Genomic DNA, 23,498 nt, shown 5'->3' on the forward strand with positions numbered 1-23,498 from the left:
GGAATGCCGTACAGAGGATACACATATGAAAATAATTACTGTAGATGAACAAAATAACACCCACTTACTTCGTTACAGTGCACTTTTAGTACTTAAAACAAGATGAATCCTCTTAATGATCCCTAAGTTTACAACTCGTGAATGATGGGTGGGAGGCTCTGCGCCGTACATCACTAAAAGGAATTAAAGTTAAAACTACTGCAATTAATTGAGGGATTATAAAGGGGCACAAAGCTCCTTACTTGTTGGGCAAATACAGGTCTCAGTGGCTAAACAGTAATGAAATACGGGTGTCACAGGGACCATGGAAAATGCGTTCTTTCAAAAGCATTGTCATACAATAAATTTTGGTCAAACATGAGTAAACCACAATCTCTGGAAGATTAAGTTCCCTGCTGGAAATTCCTTGGGTAATGTGTCAGCCATCGTATCAATATGGCGAACTAAATTAATTTCATTCATTTTACCAGTTATAGCGGTTCCTTCCTTCGGTCCTCAAAACTCCCGTGCTGTTGCTCGCTAGGAACCTTCGCAGGGGATGAGATCTTTCCCTGGTTCATGTGGAGTTCTCGTGCAAGGTACTTTACGTTCATTGTCGGTATTTGCGCACAGTGTCTTCTCTGCTTTTCTTGCCTGTTTTCTTGCCATTCTGTGTTCCCATTTGCAGGCTGTAGTTTTCATTGCTGGCTACAGGGCTGTCAGCGGTTTGGGGGACAGCGAGCTGGCCTGACGTCACTGCTCCAGGAGGTCCCTGCTGTCGCGCGAAGAGCCACTCGCGAGCGCGGCTGGAGTCTATGTAATCCCAGCACAGTGCGGCGAACGGCACAAGTTGCGGCTCCATAGATTAACACGGAAACGTTTATGGCACCTCGATTAATCCTCTTGCACTGCTACAGTATTAAATGCCTCTCATACGGGTCGCCTCGCACTGACCAGCGAAACAGGGTTAAAATTGTCATTACTTCTGTACCACTAATAGAAACCTTTTAGCAATCCTTTTCGAAATACTCTCAGATGTGACCACTAGATTGAATAAGTAGCACCGCAACCACTGCCGCCGAAAATCTCTCCCTCTAATAGACTCTAAGACAAAAAGAAAGACGCAACAATGAAGGAATTATCCGAATGGGACGGAAACCGGTAGATGAGAGGTATATATATACAGACAAAAAATAGATTACAATTTCAGAGAAATTGGATGATTCATTGGAGAGAAAGAGCTTCACAAACTGAGCATGTCAATAAAGCGTTGGTCCATTTCTAGCCCTTATGCTAGCTGCTATTCGGCTTGGCATTGATTGATAGAGATTGTGGATGTCCTCTTGACGCATATCGTGCCAGATTATGCCCAACTGACGCGTTAGATCGTCAAAATCTCTAGATAGTTGGAGGGCCCATAGTGTTCCAAACGTTCTCAATTGGGAGAGATCCAACGACCTCCTGGTCAAGGTAGGGTTCGGCAAGCACCAAGACAAGCAGCAGAAACTCTCGCAGTGTCCCGGCGGGCATCGTCTTGTTGAAATGTAAAACCAGGATGGCTTGTCATGAGGGGCAACAAACAGGGCGAAAAATATCGTTGACGTACAGTTGTGCTGTGTGGGTGTGGAGGATGACAATCAAAGGGGTCCTGCTATGAAACGAAGTGGCGAAGCAGACCATCACTCCTGATTGTCAGGCTGTATGGCGGGCGACAGTCAGGTTGGTATCCCACTGCTGTCTGGAGCATATCCAGACACATCTTCGGCCCACAATGGTACTGGCTGGAGTAGAGCTGCCTTCGATGATGAGTCCCGCTTCGGACTGAGTTCCAGAGACCATCAAAAGCGTTTCTGGAGATACTCCAGACAGCACTGGGATACCAACCTGAATGTCGCCCGTCATGCTGTCCGACAACCAGGAGTGGTGGTGTGGGGTGCCCTATCTTGGCCAGCAATGTCGCCGGACCTCCCCAACTGAGAATTTTCGGAGCATTATGGGCAGGGCCATTCAATCAATTCGGGATTGTGACGATCGAACAAGCCAATTGGACAGGATTTGGCACGACATCCCTCAGGAGGACATCCAACAACTTTTTCAATCAACGCCAATCCGGATAACTGTTAGACTACGGTCCAGAAGTGGACCAATGTGTTATTGACTTGCTCAGTTTGTGAAGCTCCTTCACATGGATAAATCATCCATGTTTTCTGATATTTGTATGGTTTGTTTGGCTGTACATTTACATCACATCTACCGACTTTCATCCCATTCGGATAATTCTTTATGGAGTGTCGTTGTCTTTTTCTTTAGTGTAAAAGTGGAGAACAGTCTAAATCTAAAAAAAAAGAGGAAAGGCACGCGCAAAAGCGCCACACTTAAAGTTCTCATACGAACAAATCGAGTTCACTGTTTTCTATCAGAGTTCTCCAAGAATGATTCGTTCTTTCAGCAAAAGCTCCAGTTAGCTAATGGCTGCAACGGGGGCTCTTCGTAGCGAGTACGTACAGGGCATAGACAAAAATATGGAAACACCAAAGACGGAACAGATTATAATGCCTAATACAGCGTAGGAAAACCATTGGCATTCAGTTTCGAATTGTCTCGGAATGGATAATGAGAGGCCCAAAATACTGGCAAGTTCATTCATCGATGATGGGGGTGAATAGCGACGAGGCACCGTTTTCTCCAAAGTAGACCACAAATGCGCAGTAAAATTGATATTTGCTCACTATGGTGACTACGGGAAAAGCGCAGTTCATTCTTGTGCCCACAAAACCAGTCTTGGATGATGCAATTTGCGTCAATACGGTTCCCACTGGGGAACAAACACTGTGCCATGGCATGGACCTGATCAGCTAAAGTGGTCACTTAACCTTTTACAGTAAAACTAGCATGCAAGGTAACCTCGGGGCCCATGGAATACTACGATATGGCTGCCCAAGTCATCATCGAGCATCCCGTCATGTTTCACACTTGCGACGTAAACTCGGCCAGAAGTAGGAAACAGTGTGAAACAAAGACTCATCCGATTAAATGACTTTCTCCCACACCTCCACAGTCCAGGTTTTATGGCATTGGCACCACGTTTTTCTGTTACCAATATTTGCGTCACTGATGGGTGGTTTTGGAATTGTTGCTGTCCCTACTATTCCCTGCTGCTGGAGTTCCCTCGTGTTGTTTTGGTGCTGATAGGGTTGGCGCGTGTGACATTCGGTTCTACAGTGACTTTTTCAGCTGTCGTTCTCTTTTTTTTCGTCACAATTGTTTTTACCGTCCGTTAAGTCTAGTCTACACGACAACATTGGGATGCGCCACTCGTTGCGTGGAATGAGTTGCACGCAAATAGTTACATATTTGATTGTAGACCTAGCGAAACCAGTATATAATTCAGTTTCGTCGTTTTGTGGATTCCTGAGTCGTGTCTGACATGAAAGGTTTGGCAGCTGCACGTCGCACGAGTTGTGATGGAGTTAAAGCTTGTTGCGTGGAATCGCTGCATAAGTTAGAAATAAGGAACGTGTTTCGATTCGTGACTGGATGAAGAAAACACATCAGCTCGGTTGCTCAGCATCCTTGCTGAAATAATTTGTAATGGAAGATCCAAGAAGTTCTTTTCATTATCTTAGAATGTCACCAGAACTGTTAACGTTTCTTCTAAATAGAGTTAATTATGCGATAAGGAATAAAGATATTGTAATGCATGAAGCACTGTCGCCAGAACTGAAATTACATACCACATTGCATTCATTACAATCAGGAACACTCGGCACGTTATAAGATGCGGTTTCAGTTGGTGATGACGGTTTTTCATTAACACCAATAATTATTAACAGTTATAATTATTAACATTAACAGTAGTAAATATTCGAAGTAGGCCGCATTTAAGAGGAGAATGGTTTGCAAACTACTCTTTCGAAGATGGTAACGTTTCAAAATTCAAAATTCAAAAGAATGGGGAGCACTGCTGCGACGTTTTAAACAGATGAATATTGAATAAAGAATGTAGCTTCTTGATTTGCGTAGCCATCCCTGGTGTCAACAATATTCCTTAAAAAAAGAGTGGGCCAACTCGAACGATGGGGATTTAGTCTTGTAGACAAGAGCATTTCTACAGCTACAATTACATTTGCTTGTATTTTTTTAATCCAGTTGTATTTGTGCTCCTAATTCAATAAATTTTGCCCTGCAGCTCAGATATTGTCAAACTATCTATAATCTGATCGCACATGATGGTCTCAGGAGCAGCAATATGTTGCTAATTTTTATAATTAGCCTCACTGAAATCCCACAAACACCTATGCAAAGCATATATATATATATATATATATATATATATATATATATATATATATATATATATATATATATCGAACATTATTCTCCGTTCCCCACTTCATATTTCAATTTGTCTACAATCTACGAACACACATAACCACAAAACTCATGCAATTAGTGTCGCCCAAGTTAGAACACGCCGAAACTATTTATATTCACCTACGAGTTGCGCCAACGCGCCTCGAGCATGCGCAGTGGCCGGTAGCGCAGTTGCCTGCAACCTAGTGTCGTCGTGTAAACTAGGCTTTAGGATCAATCATCACATACCTTTCGTCCGCGTTGTACTTAGGGGGATGACATTTTTCCGCTTTCCCTGTAAACGGTTGATGTCTTCGATACAGTGCCTCTTGAAACACCAAACACTATGGCTACTTTGATTATGGAAGCACCCACCACATGAACACCAACAACTGGTCCACGTTCGAGTTCACTTAACTCCGACTAATGCACTCCCAACTACATAGAATACGACTGACAGTTGCAACGTATTGAGGACATCGCACAAGCACCATTCGTGATCAAATACAGCAGTGCAAGCTACAGGCTTGGCTAGCATCTGAATTTATGCTCAAGATTGCATCGCTGTGTTTCCGCATTTTTGTTCAACCTCTGTATACGACAACTCGCTTAGAAAACGGACAAATAACCAAACCGAACTCCACGCCCGCGCTCAACAATGCACTTCCGATCTCTTACGAAGCTTACCACACAGACAGAACAACTTTACTTACCATCGGGCGCTGATACCTTGGTTGTTGTACGCCCTAAAACACTAATCACATTACTTACCACTGAGGAGCACTCACACCGGACTTCATACAGGCAACACGTGAAATACCACCTCAGTCCCAACAGGGACCAAGGCTAATTTCTAATAGCCCCCTGGGCTACTGGTCGACTCACCGATTTCGGAAGCTACAGACTGCTCCACTAAATTGTTTTCCACCCAGCCCTGTTTCTCATTTAGCTTCAGGAGACGAGTGCATTTCCACTCCCATTCATAGCACTACTGCGTAAAGTGCTGCTTTCTGCCAAGAGTTTCATAGAAACTTGCGGTAAATTTTAACTTGTACATCGAAACTAAAAGCTTACCATGCTACGACCTGTATATTTCCGGTACATGAGGTTGCCTGTCGCGGTCTCCATGCTGAAATTCACGCACCCATATCTGTTATAGATGTGGCTTGTTTCCATAATTTGAGGACTCGTCGAAAATTTCATTTGTCACTAGTACCAACACTCTGCTTATCTGCATATCTTAAAAATGAGCCACATCAGCGATGGATGAAGCGTAAGAGGGATGCGTATGTCGGAGGGTATCACTGTCCTCCGAGATCGACCGATCTCTCGATATGTTATTTTTTTTTGGGGGGGGGGGGGGGAGGGGGGACAGGTTAGGAGGATGCAAGACTGCGTCTATGTGAAACTTCTTGGCAGATTAAAGATGTGTGCCGGACCGAGACTCGAACTCGGGACCTTTGTCTTTCGCGGGTAAGTGCCCTACCGCCTGGGCTACCCAAGGACGACTCACGACCCGTCCTCACAGTTTCAATTCTGCCATTACCTCGTCTCTTACCTTCCAAACCGTTAGGTTCGCAGAAGAGCTTCTGTGAAGTTTGGAAGGTAGGAGATGAGGTTCTGGCAGAATTGAAGCTGTGAGGACGGGTCGTGAGTCGTGCTTGGGTGGCTCAGTCGCTAGAGCACTTGCCCGCGAAAGGTAAAGGTCCCGAATTCGAGTTTCGGTCCGGCACACAGTTTTAATTTGCCAGGAAGTTTCATATCAGCGCACACTCCGCTACAGAGTGAAAATCTCATCCTGGAATGCGCCTATGTGCTTCCTCTTCTTCCATTTTGAGTGAGCTGCTAAGCCGCGCCGGCCGGAGTGGCCGAGCGGTTCTAGGCGCTACAGTCTGGAACCGCGCGACCGATACGGTCGCAGGTTCGAATCCTGCCTCGGGCATGGATGTGTGTAATGTCCTTAGGTTAGTTAGGTTTAAGTAGTTCTAAGTTGTAGGGGACTGATGACCATAGCAGTTAAGTCCCATAGTGCTCAGAGCCATTTGAACCATTTTGCTAAGCCGCATAGCCACAGGAGAGACTTCATTAACTCTAGTAATGGTGTTACAAATGTGGGACGAATTTTATTATCATTTGCACCATTGACGTGCTAGTAGTGAAGAGTATACTGAACGTTTGTGAAAGACAAATGAACACTTTGATACTAAACGTAGTGGTGAAAAGTACCTAAAGAGTGTATGCCCATGCGATAAAAAATAGGATGGTTCTTCATTGAAAATAAAAACGCTGGATTCGTATATGTACGTTAATGTGTAACTCAAGTTTTTAACTTCCTTCATGTAGAATCTATAGTGTTATGAAATCGGGCGAATATATTTGAAACACCCTGTACGAAGAGCGTTCGGTAAGTAATGAAACACGCTTTTTTTTTTTTTTTTTGTTCTGGTAGCAGTTTGGTTTCATTCAGGATACCAATACACAATATTATTCCCCACTTTTTTAGCTACAAAATCCTATTCTCAACATAACCGCTTTTCAATGCGTGGGCTTTACACCACGTTACTGTGAAGTCCTGCATGTCCGCATGGTACCTCTCTACTGGTCCATGTCGTGGCCGACGTCTCGCTGCATCAGTAACCTGCGCAGCCTCGCCATCATCCGCATACTCCATGCCGCCGAGTGCATCCTCATTAGGTCAAACAGGGGGCAAGTCGGAAGGTGCAAGACCAGGGCCATAGGGTGAATAAAGAACAGCCCACAGAAGTTTTGCAAGCTCCTCTGGGGTGCGCAGATTTATGTGAGGCCTTGTGCTGTCATGGAGAAGGAGAAGTTCGTCTTCACTTTTGTGACGACAAACACGCTGAAGTCGATTCTTCAGTTACCTGAGGGTAGCACGATACACTTCCGAGTTAATCGTTTCACCATGACGGAGGACATCATACAGAATAACCACTTCAGAATGAAATGATAATTAAATCAAGACCATACGCTACCGACGGCGTTGATATACATCAACGGGGACAGTTGAAAATGTGTGCCCTGACCGTGACTCGAACCCGGGATCTCCTGCTTACATGGCAGGCGCTCTATCCATCTGAGCCACAGAGAGCACAGAGGATAGGGCGACTGTAGGGACTTACCCCTTGCACGCTCCCCGTGAGACCCAAATTCCCAACTTAATGTCCACAGACTACATTCGTTGTGCCCCTGCCCACTATATATTTTTTTTTAATGTCCACACACTACATTCGTTGTGCCCCTGCCCATTACACCCATTACTCGCGGCAGACAATCTTACCGAGTCCCGTAAGAGTTCGGGCAATACATGTGCATCCGCACAGAAGAAGAAGGTCAATGGCCGGTTAGCCTGAACTATATATGAAGATGGTATTTGTTCTTTCGGTTCTCTTTATGGTATCCTGTTAGGCGGCGAGAAACCCATCGGGCACAAACCTTTCAGTACCCGAACTGGTCGACAAGCTGTTCAGCACTACCAACGTCCAACTGAGCAGCGAGGTGTTTGACTGTGACAATTCGAGCAACTGGAATGAGAATGTCTGGGCGTTGCAGCATTGCAGGAGTCACAGCTGTATGCGCCCGGCCAGCACGCAGGAGCTCAGACTAGTTTGCACGACCTCGTTGCCTCTCCCAACGACTCACTAGTGCTTTTGTTCACTGCCAAGACATTCTGAAAGCGCCTATGAATATCTGCGATGCTCTGGTTTTCCGCCAAAGGACCCTCAATGACAGTTATCTGCTTGGAACCTACCTCTGTTACAGAGGCCTTTTTGAAGGCTGTCAATACCGCCGCCACCTATCAGGACTTTTACATTATTGTGGGGACTGAATCGGGAATATTCCTTGATGTCCTACAACAAATTCCCCGTTTTTCGACCGAAGTTGGTGGAGAGAAAAACATTATGTTTTACCTACTGAACGCCCCTCGCATGTTAAGCAAAACATCTGATGTATACGACATCGATTTTTCTTCAATTTGAAATGAAATTACACTCTACTTTAGTGCTCTACTGGCCTACGGCAAGCGATCACATTCACCAGCCTCCACTAGCCGCAACAGACGACAGTTCTTCCCCTTAACCTGTTCGACACTGTGCGGCACTTACTGACACCTCCCTAAAAGCGTCTGCAGGTGTTTAGTATAGGGCGTATATTCGTCCCGTTTTTTCCCGGGACAGTCCCGTTTTTTACCAAAATGTCCCGCTATCCCGAAAGTTTTTTGGGGGACGCTCAAATGTCCCGTTTTTTTATGATTCCGCTTGGCTAGAGTATTTTACGCTACTGGTTGTTTGACTTGCTATTAACTGCGCAATTATTTACGCTATGAAGCGTGTGATGACTTTCAGCATACCCCAAACTTGTACCGAACTGTCAAAAATCGCAAGTAATTTTAAACGCACCATAGGTTACGAATAACAACGAAGATTCTTCTCTTCTAAATCAATCCACTGAATCCGTTCTTTCGGTCCAGAGATACTCTCTCACCACTGATACTTGCTCTCTGGCTTTCGTCACCACACTGTTAATGTTTTGCACTGTGCAATCACTCTTTCATTATGCCAAAACGAAAGTGTAATTTTAACAGCAATATGAAAAGCGAGTTTCCTTTTATCACCGGTAGTGGAGAAACTGTAGAACGTACGTTGTGCAGATCAAAATTTTCTGTTGGTCATGGTGGAAGGTCTGACATTGTGAGTCACATTAAGACGAAGAAACATCGCATGAGTGATCAAACGAAAAGAGCAAATAAATGCGTGAGTGACTACTATGTAAAGTTAAAACCAGTAACAGAAATGGGTAGGCAGTTGGCAGCACAAGAAGCTACGTTTGCATACCACAGTGCAATCCATAACCATAGCTTTAAGTCAATGGACTGTACTACAGCAGTTGTTAAAAAACTTTTCAATCTTAAATTCACATGTGGACACACAAAATGTAATGCAATCATTTCAAATGTTATTGCACCGTATACAGCTCAGCTGGTTTTAAATGAATTGAAAAGTGCTCGATTCATGTCTGTAATGATTGATACATCGAATCATCTGGATCTGAAGTTGGTTCTTCTCCTTATCAGTTATTTTCACCCTGAAAATGGCATCACGGTGAAAGTGCTCGAATTACTTAATTTAGCTGGAGAAACTCCAGATTTTCTTCAGAATTATGTGCTGGAGGTTTTAAAGAAATATGATCTCGTGGGAAAGGTGATTGCAGTTTCTGCAGACAACACTAACACCAACTTTGGTGGTAAGCAGAGGAAAGGAAGAAACAATTTGTTCTATAATCTGCAACAGAACACAGTGAATAATATAGTAGGTGTTAGCTGTCCAGCACATGTGGTGCACAATTCCTTACAAACTGGCTCAGATTGCCTACCCGTCGACTGCCAATTAATTGTAAACAAAATCTACCAGCATTTCGACATATATACAGTAATGGTTGAATCTCTGGAGTCATTCTGTAAGTTTACTGAAATTGAATACAAAACTGTAGTTGGGCACAAAAAGACAAGGTTGCTATCTCTGCTACTAACATTGGAAAAATTGTAGATATATTTCCTGCTTTGAAATCATCGTTAAGCAATTCTTTGATAACCCTGTGTCTATTGTTCTTCTACATTTTCTTGTTAGCCAGCTAAAACCTTTGTCCACAACAATTAAATGTACTGAGAAACAAGAAAACACAATAGTGGAAGTTTATCAAGAAATAAACAAATTATTGGGCAAGTTACAATGTAGAAAATCCGAAAGATTCCTCACATCCCTTGTACATGAGACTCTAAGAAAGCTGGAAGAATAGGGTGAAATTACTACAGAACAATTTCATATTCATGCTGACATCTTCTATGACTCTTGCATTGAGTATATTAAAGAATGGTGTTTACCATTTCTCACACCTTTTAAAGCAGTTGACTGAGTTAATACTGAAAAGGAGCAGCTACAGTGGAAGGATATTCAGGACTGTTGTGTTTTTGTTAAAAGTATTGTACCGGATTTTCCTATTGATGAAGACGAACTGTTCGATAAATTTTCATGTGCACAGAACTTAATAAATAGTGAAGAAGGAGAAAAAGAAAGTGTTGGTGCAACCGTGTGTAAAATATTTGCTTATTTCAAAAGTAAAAACATTAACATGAAAAACATGATTCATTTGGTGGAGTTTTGTCTGGCAAATTCCTGGGTCAAATGCTGCTGTGGAACATGTGTTTTCGTTAGTGAACTCTTTGTGGTCAGATGAAAAAAAAAAAACAGAATGAAAGTTAAAACAGTGAGGGCCTTGCTCATTGCCAAAACACACTTTAATGGTGTATCGTGTATTGACTTTTATGATACAATTTCAAACGAAAAGGCACTTCTTGATCAAGTACATAAAAGTGAAAAGTACGGTGATAGTGTGGCAGAATAATTGTAAAAAGTGCTTTGGGATCATCTGAGTGCACGTTGTAAAGGTAAACTTGTTGTTGCTGTGGTCTTCAGTCCTGAGACTGGTTTGATGCAGCTCTCCATGCTGCTCTATCCTGTGCAAGCTTCTTCATCTCCCAGTACTTACTGCAACCTACATCCTTCTGAATCTGCTTAGTGTATTCATCTCTTGGTCTCCCTCTACGATTTTTACCCTCCACGCTGCCCTCAGGTACCAAATTGGTGATCCCTTGATGCCTCGGAACATGTCCTACCAACCGATCCCTTCTTCTAGTCAAGTTGTGCCACAAACTCCACTTCTCCCCAATTCTGTTACATACCTCCTCATTAGTTATGTGATCTACCCATCTAATCTTCAGCATTCTTCTGTAGCACCACATTTCGAAAGCTTCTGTTCTCTTCTAGTCCAAACTACTTATCGTCCATGTTTCACTTCCATACATGGCTACGCTCCATACAAATACTTTCAGAAACGACTTCCTGACACTTAAATCAATACTCGATGTTAACAAATTTCTCTCCTTCAGAAACGTTTTCCTTGCCATTGCCAGTCTACATTTTATATCCTCTCTACTTCGACCATCATCAGTCATTTTGCTCTCCAAATAGCAAAACTCCTTTACTACTTTAAGTGTCTCATTTCCTAATCTAATTCCCTCAGCATCACCCGACTTAATTCGACTACATTCCATTATCCTCGTTTTGCTTTTGTTGATGTTCATCTTATATCCTCCTTTCAAGACACTATCCATTCCGTTCAACTGCTCTTCCAAGTCCTTTGCTGTCTCTGACAGAATTACAATGTCATCGTCAAACCTCAAAGTTTTTATTTCTTCTCCATGGATTTTAATACCTACTCCGAACTTTTCTTTTGTTTCCTTTACTGCTTGCTCAATATACAGATTGAATAGCATCGGGGAGAGGCTGCAACCCTGTCTCACTCCCTTCCCAACTACTGCTTTGCTTTCATGTCCCTCGACTCTTATAACTGCCATCTGGTTTCTGTACAAATTGTAAACAGCCTTTCGCTCCCTGTATTTTACCCCTGGCACGTTCAGAATTTGAAAGAGAGTATTCCAGTCAACTTTGTCAAAAGCTTGTATGTGTATTAAATTTAGTCAATACAATATTTATGTCCCGTTTTTTTTTTCTTCGTTGTCCCAGGTTTTTCTCTAATTTATTTCAAATGTCCCCTTTCTCAACGAAAATGAAATGGACACCCTAGTTTAGTAACATATGTTGCTACTGATATATCGACCCATTCACTGAATTATTGAAAAGCAAAAATGGAAGTGGTGCGAGTACCGAACCACGTGGCTCGGCGATACCGGCGTCTCTAGAGCGTGTCCTCCTCCGCGTCGCCTTATGACGTGGTGGGGGGCTGGCTGGCCGCCGCGTCACCCGGCACAGACTCCACGCCGCACCTCGATGGGCTCAGCCGGCGGCTGGCGCTGCGGAGAAAGTGAGCGGTTGCCGGCGGCCGGCGCGTGCGGCGTGGGTCGCAGGCCGCCGCCCACGCGACCCGGCCGGGCCAGGCCAGGCCAGCGATTATGGTCAGCCGTCTCCCGCAGACACCTGCCGGCCGGGCAACAGGCGCCGCTGCCCTACCCAGGCTGCTGTGACGCCCGTGGACCTCACAGCTGCTCCACACCTCCGACCCAGCACTGTGCTGCCACAGTGGCAGACCTCCCTCTTCCGTAACACTTACTTCGATGTCTGTGACCAAAATAGGCATCACAACGCCATACCCGCTGTGTGGCGTCGTCAGACGCAAAACGCTTTGATTTGTCCGTTTTACAGCTTTATTGCCACATACACAATGCAGCAACGACGAAGGTCAGCACCAGCTGCACGTTCAGTATTTGTGCGGTGTCATGTGTTCACATGTGATTTCAGAACTCCTTAGGAAGATGCACTGCCCTTTGTTTTGCAGCGAGCATGATGCAGGAGCAAAGACTTGCACTAGTCGCTGTGCGTAAAGGACTACGAGACTCTCGAAAACAAACTAAAATTATACACTGAAGAGCCAAAGAAACTGCTGCTCGTGCCTAATATCGTGTAGGGCCCCAGCGAGCACACAGAAGTGCCGCATCGCGACGTGCCATGAACTAGATTAATGTCTGAAGCAGTGCTTGAGGGAATCGACACGATGAATCCTGCAGGGCAGTCCATAAAACCGTAAGAGTTCGAGGGGGTGGAGATCTCTTCTGAACAGGACGTCGCAAGGCATCCCTGGTATGCTCAATGATGTTCATGACTGTGGAGTTTGGTGGCCAGCGAAATAGTTTAAATTCAGAAGAGTGTTGCTGGAGCCACTGTAGCAATTCTGGATCAGGGGTCCCATGTTACACCAACTGCTCACGCCCCACATCATTACAGAGCCTCCACCAGCTTGAACAGTACACTGCTGACATATAGAATCCATGAATTCGTGAGGTTGTCTCCATACTCGGACATGTCCATCCGCTCGATACAATTTGAAACGAGACTTGTCCGATCAGGCAACATGTTTCCAGTCATCAACAGGCCAATGTCGGTATTGACGGACCCAGGTGAGGCGTAAAGCTCTGTGTCGTGCAGTCATTAAGCGTACACGAGTGGACCTTCGGCTCCGAAAGCCTGTTCGATGATCTTACGTTGAATGGTTCGCACTTATTCATGACCCAGCATTAAAATCTGCAGCAATTAGCGGAAGGGTTTCACTTCTGTCACGTTGAAGGATTCTCTTCAGTCGTCATCGGTCATTCTCTTGCAGGATCTTTTTCCGGCCACAGCGATGTCGGAGATTTGATATTTTACCGGGTTCCTAATATACACGGTAAACTCGTGATATGGTCGTATGGTAAAATCCCCACTTCATCGCTACCTCGGAGATGCTGTGTCCCAACGTTCGTGCGCCGACTGTAACACCACTTTGAATCTCAGTTCACTCGTGATAACCTGCCATTGTAGCAGCAGTAACCGATCTAACAACTGCGCCAGACACTTGATGTCTCATATAGGCGTTGCCGACCGCAATGCCGTATTCTGCCTGTTTACATATTTCTGTATTTGAATACGCATGCCTATACAAGTTTATTTGGCGCTTCAGTGTAGTATCAAATGCACTGGAGATTTTTTTTTTTTTTACTGATCTCGCCAACATTGAAGAAGTGAAGAATAATAAAAAAAATTCTCAAATTTATAAACTGAAAACAAAAGCTTGTCGCATTTCCGAATCAGTGTTAACAGTGCAGTAACATGGGCAGAATTTTAGATATGAGGCCGTATTTTGATTCTCAAAATGGTTCAAATGGTTCTGAGCACTATGGGACTTTACTGCTGAGGTAATCAGTCCCTAGAGCTAAGAACTACTTAAACCTAACTAACCTAAAGACATCACACACATCCATGTCCGAAGCAGGATTCGAACCTGCGATCGTAGCGGTTGCGCGGTTCCAGACTTTAGCGCCTAGAACCGCTCGGCCACTCCGGCCCGCTTTTGATTCTCCACGACAGGGATATGATCGGAAACGGAAAGCTAACGGAACTTGATGATTTAAAAATAAAATGTGTATGCTCAACTTATTCTACTTGTTTATTACGAGAGAGGAGAGCATCCGACCTCCGTTCATCGTCTTGCTCGTTCACTTGCTTTTCCATTCAAAAAGTGTAATTACGGACAAAAATATTTAATGGTATGTGTGGTGTGTGTGTTTCTTCGGACACGCACGAAAGAACAGATACCACGTATATAATTAAGGAGAGGACTGTCAATGATCACTTCACTGCGGACGCACACCACGCTAGAATTCTTACGGAAATCAGCGAAATGCCACGAGTAATGAGGATAATCAGTAGTGCGTGGAAAAGTTAAGAAATTTCAACTTTGTCCATTCGTTAAAACTAATGCGAACTGGCAGCTAATATCATAAATTCTTTTGCGTCTTGAATATTTAATGGAATGCAGAAAAATTTCAGCAGCAAGAGCGAAGTTTTCGTGTGTATTGCACTTATCGCGTGCTGAGGACAACAGTCATGTAGTTGTTGGTGTGGTCTTCAATACAGTTTGGTGCATGATACTCCATGCTACTCTATTTTGTGCAACCCTCTTCATCTCCGAATATATACTGCAACTTATATCCATCTGAATCTGGTTCCTGCATTCATTTCTTGGTCTCTTTCTACCATTTTTACTCCCCAAACTTCCTTTCAATACTAAGTCTTAGAATGTGTCCTATCAACTGATCCCTTCTTCGAATCAGATTCTGCCAAAATTCCTTTTCTCCCAATTCTTTTCAGATCCTCCTCATTACTTACGTGATCTACGAATCTTATCTTCAGTATTCTTCTGTGGCATCACACTTCAAGAGCTTCTATTCCCTTCTTATCAAACCGTTTATCGCCCATGGTTCACTTCCGTACGTGGCTACACTCCATACAAATACTTTCAGAAAAGACTTCGCAACACTTAAATCTATATTCCATACTAATAACTTTCTGTTCTTCAGAATGCTTTTCATGCCTTTGCCATTCTACATTTTATATCCTCTCTATTTCGGCCATCATCAGTTATTTTAATGCCGAAATAGCAAAACTCATCTACCATTTCAAGTGTCTCGTTCCCTAACCTAATTCCCTCAGCTTCGACTGATTTAATAACTGCATCCCATTATCCTTGTTTTGCTTTTTTTGATGTTCATCTTATACCCACCTTTCAAGACACTATCGATTCTGTTCAACTGCTCTTCCAAGTCCTTTGCTGTCTCTGACAAAATTACAATGTTACCGGCAAACCTCAAAGTTTTTATTTCTTCTCCCTGACCTGTAATTCCTTCTCGAAATTTTTCTTCGGTATTCTTTATTGCTTATTCAATGAACAGATTGAATAATATAGGGTACAATCCTGTCTCACTCCCTTCTCATTCACTGCTTCCCTTTCATGCGCGTCGACTCTTGCAAGTGCCGTCTGGTTTCTGTACAAGTTCTCAATAACCTTTCGCTCCCTGTATTTTACACCTGCTACCCTCAGAATTTCAAAGAAAGTATTCCAGTCACTGTTGTCAAAAGCTTTCTCTAAGTTTACAAATGCTATAAACGTAGGTTTGCCTTTCCGTAATCTATGTTCTAAGATAATCGCACGGTCAAATGGCTCTGAGCACTATGGGACTTAACGTCTGAGGTCATCAGTCCCCCAGAACTTAGAACTACTTAAACCTAACTAACCTAAGGACATCACACACATCCATGCCCGAGGCAGGGTTCGAACCTGCGACCGTAGCGGTCGCTCGGTTCCAGACTGTAGCGCCTAGAAACGCACGGCCACTCCGTCCGGCAATCGCACGGTCAGTATTGTCCCGCGTGTTCCTACATTTCTCCGAAATCCAAATTGATCTTCTCCGAGGGCGGCTTCTAACAGTTTTTCCATTCTTCTGTAAAGAATTCGTGTGAGTATTTTGCAATCACAACGTATTTAATTGGTAGCTCAGTAATATTCACAACTGTGAGCACCTGGTTTCTTTGGAATTGGAATGATTATATTCTTCTTGAGATCTGAGGGTATTTCGTCTGTCTCATTCATTTTGCACGCCCAGATGGCTGGCTCTCCCAAGGCTATCAATAGGTCTGACGGAATATTGTCTATTCCTTGGGGTCATGTGTCGACTTAGGTCGTCTGACAAATTCTTACCGCAGTTTGTTCCCCCCCCCCTCCCCCCCTCATCACCATCTACGTCTTCTTTCATTTCTATAATATTTCCTCTAAGTTCATCTCCTTTGTACAGACTTTCTATACACACCTTCCACCTCTGAGCGTTCCTTTCCTTGCTTAGGACTGGTTTTCCATCTGAGTTTCTCTTTTTTCCAAAGGTCTCTTTAATTTTCCTGTAGGCAGTATCTATTTTTCACCTACTAATATATGCTTCTAAATCCTTAGCCATTCCTGCTTAGCAATTTTGCACTTCCTGTCAACCTGGCATTTAAACATTTCTTTTCCCTTTCGTCTGCTTCATTTGCTAAATTTTTATATTTTCTCCTTTTATCAATTTATTCAATATCTCCTGTGTCACCGAAGGATTTCTACTAGGCCTTGTCTTTCTACCTACTCTGTCCTCAGATTCCTTCACTATGTCTCAAAGCTACACATTCGTCTTCCGCTGCTTTCCTGTCCCCTGTTCTATTCAATCATTCCCTAATGCTCCCTCTGAAACGCTCAATAACCTTTGGTTCTTTCAACTTATCCAGGTCCCAACTCCTTAATTTCCTATCTTTTTGCAATTTCTTTAGTTTTAATCTACAGTTCGTAACCAATAAACTATGATCAGAGTTTACATCTGTCGCTGGAAATATTTTACAATTTAAAATCTGATTCCGAAATATCTGTCTTACCATTATATAATCAGTTTGAAATTTTCCGATGCCTCCAGGTCTTTTCCAAGTATACGACTTTCTTTCATGATTCCTAAAACAAATATTAGCGATGATTAAATTATGCTCTGTGTAAAATTCTACTGGGCTGCTTCCTCTTTCATTCCTTTCCCCCAACCCAGTTTATATTCACCGACTACTTCTACTTCTCTTCTTTTTCATGTTATCGAATTCCATCTTCTATCACTATTAACTTATCATCTACCTTCACTATCTGAATAATTTCTTTAATGTCATCGTACGTTTCTTCTATCTGTTCATCATCTGCGGAGCTAGTTGGCATATAGAATTGTACTACTCTTGTGAGTGTGAACTTCGCATCTATCTTGGCTACGATAACGCGTTCACTATGCTGTTCTTAGTAGCTTACCCCCTATCCTATTTTGTTATTCATTATTAAACCTACTTCTGCATTACCCCTTTCTCATCTCGTATTTATAACCCTTTATTCACCTGACCGGGAGTCCTGCTCCTGCTGTCACCCAGCACTGCTAATTCCCAGTGTATGTAACTTCAACATATCCATCCCCCTTTGTAAATTTTCTAACCTACCCACCCGATTAAGGGATCTAAGATTCCACGCTCCGATCCGTTTTGTATTTCATGATGACAACATTCTCCTGAGTAATCCCCTCCAAGATATCCGAATGGCGGGCTATTTTACCTCCGAAATATTTTACCGAAGAGGATGCTATTATTACTTAGCCGTACAGTAGAGCTACATACCATCGGGAAAAATTACGGCTGTGTTGTAGTATGCTTCAATAAAACTTGGGTTTCACAAAACCATAGGAACAAATATATTTTCTCGGCTTAACGGAGGTAGTGGCCTGCAACTACGTATAGTTACTTTAGCGTATATCGGCGTTTTAGGATGCAAGGGCAGTGATGAAAGGTGTGTAACAACAGCAGATAAAAAAATTTCGGGCGGTAGGGATTATTCTCAATGTTATTAAGGTGATCCATGAGAAATAAAATGTTGCCGGCGGAATACAAGTACTTAAACGCTGTCGGGCATGGTGTCTCTCGTAAATAAATTGGGTTCATAGGTGACATAATACAATAATGATGTCTCAGACGTTGTAAGAATAGTTTTATAGTTTCCTTAACAGCTTTATCACTGGAAGTTTCTACTAGGTCCAATAGAAAGTAAATTCATCAGCGACGACATTTTTCGTTATACAGGCGAAACACTTTCACACCTCTTACAGTATGTTATCTTTTATCGCGGAATACTTTTACTTTTTCGCAATAAAAGACCTATCACATCTTTGAGAATTTTCATACAATTTTCGGTAAAAATACGATATTGTTTCTCTTTATTTACACAAGTCGCAGTGAAAATATATTTTTCTCGAAAATTTCTTTGAAAGTTGGTTTTTATTTAATTTTTTTCGTAACCAGTGGCAAGAACTTTCTTGTGGAAAACACACTCTCATGTTCTACACAAAAGATAGGGATGTCTTATTTTTCTTGGGAATGTTTACTAGCATTTGGAATTATCACTAACTGACAACCCTATAAGAAGGTAAAATGACCTCGTTCTGTCGAGTTTCGTGATGGGCACTTTAACAGGCAGTAGAATGGGCACCGTTCCCTCATTGACTGTACCTCGTTCTACGAGATGTACAACGTAGAGGTAAGGCTCGTGATGTGAGCCCCGTAACAGGTCTGTTGACCTGACTGTGACTAGACTACGGTTTTTTTCCTTTCTGCAGCACGAGGAGAGCAAGTTTGACGGGCCCTTCGCCCCCGGATGCCTTTTACCCCTGGGAAAGAATCCTGGTACTCATTTGATAGGCCGGCCGGAGTGGCTAGCGGTTCTAGGCGCTACAGTCTGGAGCCGCGCGACCGCTGCGGTGGCAGGTTCGAATCCTCCCTCGGGCATGGATGTGTATGATGTCCTTAGGTTAGTAAGGTTTAAGTAGTTCTAAGTTCTAGGGGACTGATGACCTTATCCCATAGTGCTCAGAACCAACCTCATTTGATAACAAGCTGAGGGCTGCCCTGGAGGGACGGGAAAGAGGAAAATCCCCCCTCGTAGCACCAAATCACAGGTAACGACGTTGCATTTGATTCTACATCTGTACTACGTATCAAATTATGAAGTGTAGTGGAGGGTACTTTGTGTACATCTGTCACTTCCCCTCCCCCTTTTCAGCTCCAGTCGGTAAAGGTCCACAGGAAGAACAGTCGTTGATAAGCCTCCTGTGTGAGCTCTAATCTTACCAATTTTGTCTTATGGTCTTGTTCGCGAAATATTTGTAGAGAAAAGCAACATATTGGTTCACTCTTCCAGGAATGTACGTTCTCGGAATGTTAACAGCAAACAACTTAGTGATGCAGAACGCCTCTCTTGCAGCGTCTGCTTCTGGAGTTGGTCGATTGGCTGAGCATCTCCGTGTTGCTTTCGCACTTAATAAATGAACCAGTGACGAAACGCGTTGCTCGTCTTTAGACTTTTTCTGCTTCCTCTAAAAATCCTGTCTGGTACGGACTGCCGACTGACGAACGATGGTTTGTAAGCTACCTCTTTTATGAGTGATTACACCTCCTCAGGAGTCTTCCAGTGAACCCCATTCTGTCATCTGCCTTACCTGCGATTAGTTTTACTTGGTCTTCTTCTCCTTCTTCTTATTCCTTCCCTTTTCCCGTATCTCAACGTGGACGGAATTGTTACATAGTTTTTTTTGCATGTTAGTGCCAGGTAGTGGCCGAAAAGCCCTTCCTGATGCCAGCAGTCCCCCTGCGATGGAATCTGTGTACCCCATATGTTATCGTCTAGAGTAAATGGAAAAGAAGCCTAATTCGACCCATCCCTAAGATCGAAAACCCGCAACTGCCTAGTGATTACCGACCAATTAGCATACTGCCTGCTGTTTCCAAAGCACTTGAATATATTGTTCATGACCAAATCACTGAACACTTGCATGAATTCAGCCTATATGACAAATTTCAATCCGGTTTCCGTAAACATCACAGCACAAACACTGCTCTAATTAAAGTAACTGATGACCTGAAATATGCCATCGACAATCGAAAGGCAACAATATTGACGCTACTGGACTTCAGCAAAGCTTTTGACACTGTTAACTTTGACATAATGCTCAGAAAAATGCAACAGCTTAATTTCTCTGAAAGTGCAATGAGATGGTTTGAAAGCTACTTAAAAGACAGACAGCAATGTGTTGTCTGCGTAAATGAAAAATCTTCCTGGAAACATGTTTCCTCGGGAGTGCCACAAGGATCAGTCTTAGGACCACTTTTGTTTTCTTTATATGTCAACGATATTTCATCGGTTCTGTCCTCCTGTAAATATCATTTCTATGCCGACGACCTCCAGCTCTACCTAAGCGTCAGACCTGAAGATGTAAACACTGCAATCGCTCAGATGAATGATGATCTGTCTTCAGTAGTGACATGGGCGAAAAACCTGGGGCTTAAACTAAATGCAAAAAAGACGCAAGTAATCTTAATAGCCCATCAGAAATTAATAAGTTCAGATTTCCGCGAACGGCTACCTCCTATTCTGCTCGACGGTACTCCAATACCATATCAGAAAACAGTGAAGAACTTGGGTGTAACTTTGGATGAGCATCTCAACTGGGCGGAGAATACAGTCGCAGTGTGCCGAAAGACGTCTGCTTGTCTCTATGCTCTCAAAAAGTTTCGGAACATATTTCCACAGGACTTGAAACGCCAGCTCGTGCAAGCACTCGTTCTACCGAACCTCCACTATTGTGATGTGATTCAACAAGGCATGAGCAGTGAAAACAAAAGACGGCTAGAGCTAACCATGAATGCCTGTGTGCGTTACACCTGCAACATTCGCCGATACGATCATGTTAGTGCTTCATACTCCCAGCTAGGGTGGCTGCGGCCGGACAAATTGCGCGACTACCACACTCTATGTCTACTCCACCGACTCCTCGAGGCGCAAACACCCCAGTACCTTGCTTCAGAGATTAAAAACCTGTCATGTCATCATATTCGAAACACGAGGTCACTCTTATTTGGTATCCTAACTGTGCCCACTCACAAAACAAAAACTTTTGCAAACTCCTTCTCAGTTGCCGCTGTCCGCCTCTGGAACAAACTGCCCCTTACCTTGCGCAAAATTCAATCTCCTGCTGCTTTTAAGAAGAAGTTGAAGCATTTCCTACTATCATCCTTATAAAGTTCTCCACAAAATTAATGTACAAGGACAATCCCCTCATCTGTCAAATAGCAAAGTTAGCGTCTCCTATGTTGCTCCTGAGATGCCTTCCTCTTCATCCATCTCTATTAGCCACGCAATATTCTTTTCCTTTATATTTCCTTAATTATGTTTCATCATGTCTCTCTATTCTTCTCCTCCCTTCACCATGAGTCTCCCTCATACTCCCTGCTGCCAGCACTCCTATCTCAAATCTGTCTGTTCAATAATGTCTAATTATAACAGTACTTGTGATCTAAGAATATAAACTCTATATGTATGTATTTTTCCAGGTGTACCTTTCAAATTGTTTATTTCACTTTTTGTACTAGATGTAGTTTAACATGCCTACTAAAACATATGAATGTAAAATAAGTAGAATGCCTGGTTAGATGTAAGAGAGGGCCTGATGGCCCTAATCTTGCCAGGTTAAATAAATCAATAAATAAATAAATAAATCTCATGTTCAAATGTAAGAACGATTTCCAAATGTTCGCGTAGCGTGCATCTGAGGCGGGACGCGAGAAGCAGCTTGGTATTTACCTAGTTGGAAGTGTGAAAGCTCCTGAATACCATATCCAGGCTGAAGGGCTCACCAGCCTTCCATGTTAAGACGCGTGGCGGATTCGATCGTGGACAAGCTCTTATCTTCCCAAATCCTGGAAGCAGTGCATTAACGTTCTAGACCATTCGAGCGCGGGAATACTTTTATGTTGTCGTTCCATATTAAATCACTCTCTACGCCTACTCCTGGATATTTAATTTGCATTTTCTTAATCAGCACATTATGTTATATGAGGAGCGTTCAATAAGTAAGGCAACACTTTTTTTCTAGGCCAATTTGAGTTGAAAGATGTGTGATTTGTTATGGAACATCGTGGAATATTACCGCTTTAGGTCCTATAGTTTCACAAAGTTCCCGTAGGTGCAGGAACTATACGTAGCCATCAAAAATGTGTCTGTAACGGAGGTGCGTTCCAAGCACAGAGTTGTCATTGAGTTTCTTTTGGTGGAAAACCAGAGCATCGCATATATTCATAGGCGCTTGCAGAATGTCTACGGAGACTTGACAGTGAACAAAAGCACGTTGAGACGTTGTGTCGGGCAATCCTGATTGATCTACCGATCCTGCAATGTTGGAGCGAACGGGCTCTTTCATTCGAGATGATGCACGGATGACAATCAAACACTTCATTGCAGAACGGGACGCCTTTGTTGGGGCGGGGGAGGGGAGGGGTGACACAATCTTCCATCAATTGGGATGCTCGAAGGTGTGTGCTTTGTGGGTTCCTCGCCTCCTAACTGAAGACATCTTTGCGGAGCTGCTTGCGCGTTCTGAGGCTGATTGTGATAATTTTTGTCGTACGTTGTCACAGACGATGAAATATAAGTTCATCACTTCGAACCGGAAACAAAATGCAATCCATGGAGTAGCGCCACACGACCTCTCGTCCAAAGAAAAAGTTCAAAGTCGCACCGTCTGACGGTAAAGTCATGGAGACAGTCTTCTGGGACTATGAAGGGGTTATAGTGTGTTACTGGTGCAACGATCAACTCTGAAGTATATTGTGCTAGACTTAGGAAACTGAAGAGACGACTTCAGAGTCTCTGTCGCCACAAAAATGCAAACGAACTTCTCCTTCTCCATGACAACGCAGCGCCTCACACAATCTGTGCTCCCAAGAGGAGCTCACAAAACTTCATTGGAGTGCCGTTCCTCATCCACCCTACAGCCCGGATCTCACGTCTTCCGACGTCCATCTGTTTGGCCCAATGAAGCATGCCCTCCGCAGGAGGCAGTACATGGATGATAGGCAGGTTACTGATGCAGCAAGTGGCTCCGACGTCGACCAGTGGAGTGGCACCTTGCTGGTATACAGGCTTTCCCAGTAAGGTGGCGTGAGGCCGTTGTATTGAACGGTGATAAAATGTAAATGACGTGTGGCTAGGGCCTCCCGTCGGGTAGACCGTTCGCCTGGTGTAAGTCTTTCGAGTTGACGCCACTTTGGCGACTTGCGTGTCGATGGGGCTGAAATGATGATTATAAGGACAACACAATACCCAATCCCTAAGCGGAGAAAATCTCCTACCCAGCCGGGAATCGAACCCCGGGCCGTTAGGTATGACAT

Source organism: Schistocerca nitens, chromosome 2 (genome assembly GCF_023898315.1).
Source record: "Schistocerca nitens isolate TAMUIC-IGC-003100 chromosome 2, iqSchNite1.1, whole genome shotgun sequence".
NCBI lineage: Eukaryota > Metazoa > Arthropoda > Insecta > Orthoptera > Acrididae > Schistocerca > Schistocerca nitens.